The following is a 6,000-nucleotide window of genomic DNA, read 5'->3' as shown; positions in this document are numbered from 1 at the left end:
GTTTGTATTCCCACCAGCAATGCAGAAGGGTCTTTTACTGCATCCTCACCAACATCTATTGTTGCCTGAGTTGTTAACTTTAGCCATTCTGACAGGTGTGAGGTGATATCTCATTTTGGTTTTGATTTGTATTTCCCTGATAAGGAGTGAAGTTGGGCATTTTTGCATGTGCCAGTTAGCTATCTGGATGTCTTCTTTGGAGAAGTGTCTATTCATGTCTTTTGCCCATTCTTCACTGGATTATTTGTTTTTTGGGTGTTGAGTTTGATAAGGTCTTTATAGATTTTGGATACTAACCCTTTATCTGAAATGTCACTTGCAAATATCTTCTCCCATTCTGTCAGTTGCCTTTTAGTTTTGTTGATTGTTTCTTTTGCTGTGCAGATGCTTTTTATCTTGATGAGGCCCCAACAGTTCATTTTTGCTTTTGTTTTCCTTGCCTCTGGATACATGTCTAGTAAGAGGTTGCTGTGGCTGAGGTCAAAAGGTTGCTGCCTGTTTTCTCCGTAGGATTTGGATAGTTTCCTGTCTCACATTTAGGTCTTTCATCCATTTTGAATTTATATTTGTGTATGGTATAAGTAAGTGATCCAGTTTCATTCTTCTAAATGTTGCTGTCCAGTTTTCCCAGCACAATTTGCTTACATGACTCTTTTTTCCATTGGATCCTTTTTCCTGCTTTGTCGAAGATTAGTTGGCCATACGTTTATGGGTCCATTTCTGGGTTTTGTATTCTATTCCATTGATGTTTATTTTTGTACCAGTACCATACTGTCTAGAGGATTACAGCTTTGTAGTATACGTACCTTGAAGTCTGAAACTGTGGTGCCTCCAACTTTGGTTTTCTTTTTCAACATTACTTTGGCTATTCAGGGTCTCTTGTGGTTCCATACAGATTTTAGAATAGTTTGTTCTAGCTCTGTGAAGAATGCTGGTGTTATTTTGATAGGGATTGCATTGAATGTGTAGATTGCTTTGAGTAGTATCAACATTTTAATAATATTTATTCTTCCAATCCATGAGCATGGAATATTTTTCCATTTCTTTGTGTCTTCTTCAATTTCTTTCATAAGGTTTCTATATTTTTCAGTGTACAGAACTTTTACCTCTTCGGTTAGGTTTATTCCTAGGTATCTTATGGGGTTTGGTGCAATTATAAATGGGATCGATTCCTTGATTTCTCTTTCTGCTGCTTCATTATTGGTATACAGAAATGCAACCAATTTCTGTGTGTTGATTTTTATATCCTGCGACTTTGCTGAATTCCCATATCAGTTCTAGCAGTTTTCTGGTCGAATCTTTCCAGTTTTCCATGTAGAGTATCATATCATCTGTGAAGAGTGAAAGTTTGACTTCTTTGCCAATTTATATGCCTTTTATCTCTTTTTGTTGTCTGATTGCTGAGGCTAGGACTTCCAGTACTATGTTGAACAACAGGGGTGAGAGTGGACATCCTTGTCATTCTCCTGAACTTAGGGGGAAAGCTTTCAGTTTTTCCCCATCAGGATGATATTAGCTGTGGACCTTTCATATATGGCCTTTATGATGTTGAGGTATGTACCTTTGTCCCTACTTTGTTGAGAGTTTTTATCAAGAATGGATGCTGTATTTTGTCAAATGCTTTTTCTGCATCTATTGAGAGGATCATGTGGTTCTTATCCTTTCTTTTATTAATGTGGCATATCACATTGATTGATTTGCAAATATCGAACCAGACCTACATCCCAGGCATAAATCCCACTTGATTGTGGAGAATAATTCTTTTAATTTTTGATTTGCTAGTATCTGGTTGAGAATTTTTGCATCGTGTTCATCAGGGATATTGGCCTGTAATTCTCCTTTGGTCTTGGAATCAAGGTAATGCTGGCTTTGTAGAATGAGTTTGGAAGCTTTCCTTTCATTTCTATTTTTTGGAACAATTTGAGGAGAATAGGTATTAGCACTTCTTTAAATGTCTAGTTGAATTCCCCTGGGAAGCCATCTAACCCAGGTCTCTAGTTTGCTAGGAGATTTTAGATTACTGATTCAATTTCTTTGCTGGTTATGGGCCTATTCAAAATTTCTATTTCTTACTGTTTCAGTTTTGGTAGTGCATGAATTTCTAGGAATTTGTCCATTTCTTTCAGATTTCCCAGTTTGTCAGCATACAATTTTTCATAGTACTCTCTTATAATTGTTTATATTTCTGTGGTGTTGGTTGTGATATGTTCTCTTTCATTCATAATTTTATCTATTTGGGTCCTCTCCCTTGTCTTTTTGATAAGTCTGACAAAAGGGTTTATTGGTTTTGTTTATTCTTTCAGAGAAGCAGCACTTAATTTCATTGATCTGTTCTACTGGGTGTTTTGTTTGTTTGTTTCTATATCATTTATTTCTGCTCTAATTCTGATCTAATCTTTATTATTTCCCTTCCCTTATTATTATTTGCTGTTCCTTTTCTTTTTTTTTTTTTAATTTTTTTTAACGTTTATTTATTTTTGAGACAGAGAGAGACAGAGCATGAACGGGGGAGGGTCAGAGAGGGAGACACAGAATCTGAAACAGGCTCCAGGCTCCGAGCTGTCAGCACAGAGCCCGACGCGGGGCTCGAACTCACGGACCGCGAGATCATGACCTGAGCCAAAGTCGGCCGCTTAACCGACTGAGCTACCCAGGCGCCCCTGCTGTTCCTTTTCTAGCTCCTCTAGGTTAGGTTGTACATTTGAGACCTTTCTTACTTCTGGAGATAGGACTGAATTGCAATAGACTTTCCTCTTAGGATTGCCTTTGCCACATCCCAAAGGGTTTGGACTGCCTTTTTTTCTTTCATTTTTCTTATATTTTTAAGTTTATTTATTTATTTTGGAGAGAAAGATAGATACCTCACAGGAATGGCACAGAGAGAGAGAGAGAGAGAGTGGAGACTGATGTGGGGTAGAACTCCCAAACTGTGAGATCACAACATGAGCTGAAATCAAAAGCTGGACACTTAACTGACTGAGCCACCCAGGCACCCTGACTAATATTTCTTTGTCTGGGTGTACCAGTTTAATAACCATTCGTCCAATGAAGGACATCTTCATCACTTCAAGACTTACCCATTATGAATAAAGCAGCTATAAATATCTAGGTGCAGATTTTGAGTAGATGGAAGTTTTCAGCTCTTTTGACCAAAGAACAAAGAGAAATTGCAAGATAATATGGTAAAAGTATGTTTACTGTTTTTTTTAAATGTTTATTTTTTATTTTTGAGAGACAGAGAGCAAGAGAGAGTGTGGGAGGTGCAGGGGGGGTGGGGACAGAGGATCCAAAGCGGGCTCTGTGCTGACAACAGAGAGCCCGATGCAGGGCTCGAATTCACAAACTGTGATATAATGACCTGAACCGAAGTCGGACACTTAACCGACTGAGCTACCCAGGGGTCTCATATGTTTGGTTTTGTAAGAAACTGACAAACAGTCTTCCAAAGTAGCTGTACCATTTTGCTTTCCCACCAGCAGTGAATAAGAGTTCCTGTTGCTCTATATCCTCCCCAGCATTTGGTATTGTCAGGGTTCCAGATTCGGGCCATTCTGATAGGTGTGTGGTGGTATTTCACTGATTTTTTTTTTTAATGAGGTATAATTCACATACAACTTTAGCTTTAGGCATAGAGCCTAATGATTCGATATCTGCATACATTGTAAAATGAGCATTACTAAAAATCTAGTGAACCTCCATCATTAAACATAGTTACAGATTTTTTTCTTGTTTTAAGTTATATTCCCTCATGACATATGCTGTGGATCATCCTTCCATATGCTTATTTGTCTTCTGTCTGTCTTGTTTGGTGAGGTGTTTGTTACGGTCTTTGTCTTTTAATCAGCTTGTGTTTTTTTGTTTTGTTTTTGTTTTTTACTTATTGTTAAGTTTTAAGAGTTCTTTGTATGTGTGGGTAACAGTCTTTTATCAGATGTGGTTTTTGCAAATATTTCCCCCAGTCTGTGGTTTGTCATGTCATTCTCTTGAAGATATCTTTCATAAGCAGAATTTTTTAATTTTTACGAAGTCCAGGTACTCAATTGTTTTCGTTCATGGATCGTGCCTTTGGTGTCATCTCTAAAAAGTCATTGCCAAACCCAAGGTCATCTAGGCTTTCTTCTGGTACCTTTCAGGAGTTTTATAATTTTGTATTTTATATTCAGGTCTATGATCCATTTTGAGTTAATTTTTGTGTAGGAGGTAAGATTTGTGTGTAGATTCACATTTTTCCATGAGGATGTCCAGTTATTCCAGCATCATTTGTTGAAAATGTTATCTTTGCTCTTCATTGGATTGCCTTTGCTCCTTTATTACAAATTAGTCGAATATATTTATGTAAGTCTATTTCTGGGCTCTCTATTTTGTTCCACTGATCTATTGGTCTATTCTTTTTCCGATACCTCAATGTCTTTTTTTTTTTTATCATGATAAGTGTACTCTTAATCCCCATCACCTATTTCACCCACTCTCCCCCCAACCTCATCTCTGGTAACCATCAGTTTGTTCTCTGTACTTAAGTGTCTGTTTCTTGGTTTGTTTCTCTATCTTTTTTCCCTTTGCTCATTTGTTTTTTTTCTTAAATTGCACATAAGAGTAAAAGCATATATTTGTTTTTCTCAGACTGACTTATTTCACTTAGCATAATGCTTTTTAACTCCATACATGTTGCAAGTGGGAAGTTTTCATTCTTTTCTATGGCTGAATATATATATATATATATATATATATATATATATATATATACCACTTTGTTGTTAACCACTCATCAGTCAATGAACATTTGGGTTGTTTCCATAATTTGGCTATTGTAAATAAAGCTGTAATACCTCATCATCTTGATTATTAAAATTTTATAGTAAGTCTTGAAGTTCAGTAGTGTCAATTTCTAATTTTGTTCTTTCCCTTTAATATTGTGTTAGCTCTTCCGGGTCTCTTACATTTCTCTATAAGCATTAGAATCAATTTGTTGATATTTACAAAATAACTTACTGGGATTTTGTTTGAGACTGCAATGAATCTATAGATAATATTGGGAGAAATGACATCTTGACAATATTGTGTCTTCTTATCCATGAAAATGGAATATCTCTCCATTTACTTAGTTATTCTTTGGATTCACTCAACAACATCAGAGTTTTGTAGTTTTCTTCATTAGATTATGCATATATTTTCTGAGATTTATAACTAAGTTATATCCTTTTTTGGGGTGCTAATATAAAAAGTTTTGTATTTTTTATTTCAACTTCCACTTGTTTCTTGTCAGTATATAAGAAAGTGATAGAATTTTGGGTATTAACCTGGCAGCATACAACCCTGCTATAATCAATTAGTACCAAGAGGGTTTTTTATTTGTCTATTATTTCAGATTTTTCTGTATAAACAATCATATCACCTGTGAACAAAGACAATATTTATTTCTTCCTTCCCAAACCCTCCATATTGTGTGATTCCATCCATATAACATAGGGTTGGAAAACAAAAAAGCTCAGTGATTTCCAAGGGTTGGAGGAGTAAGAGTGGCTGTCTATAAAAGGAATGGAAATGGAAATTTTAGGATGATAATATATTCTTTAGGGTACTGAGCTGATGAACACATGACTCTGTACTTGTTAAAACCCATAGAACTGTACATAGAAAAGGTAAAATTTAATATATGTAAATCAGGAGAATCAGCCAGGAGCACAGGAGAATCCCAGAAGTGAATATAGACTGTGAAAAAAAAAATCTAAATGTACTACAAATGTATGAGTTAACCTCACTGAAAGGAGACGAGGAAAGAAATGCATTAACTTAAGTAATGCTGGAAACCAGTGTGTTGATCAGAAACTGCAAGGCTAAAAATAAAAGAAACTATTTTAAAATGTTGTACTTTACTTACTATTGTATATGTGCATTTAGTAAAGTATATGTTTCTCATGGGGGGGATGAGTTAACAATTATAGAACTGCTCTACTTGTTAATTTGTCACACAAATAAATGGATGAATGAGATTGTTGAGAC

The sequence above is a fragment of the Lynx rufus genome, unplaced genomic scaffold (genome assembly GCF_022079265.1).
Source record: "Lynx rufus isolate CCGP_SWC_20201006 ecotype Redwood Valley unplaced genomic scaffold, mLynRuf1.p SCAF_9, whole genome shotgun sequence".
Lineage (NCBI taxonomy): Eukaryota > Metazoa > Chordata > Mammalia > Carnivora > Felidae > Lynx > Lynx rufus.
Note: the sequence above shows the minus strand (reverse complement) of the source record.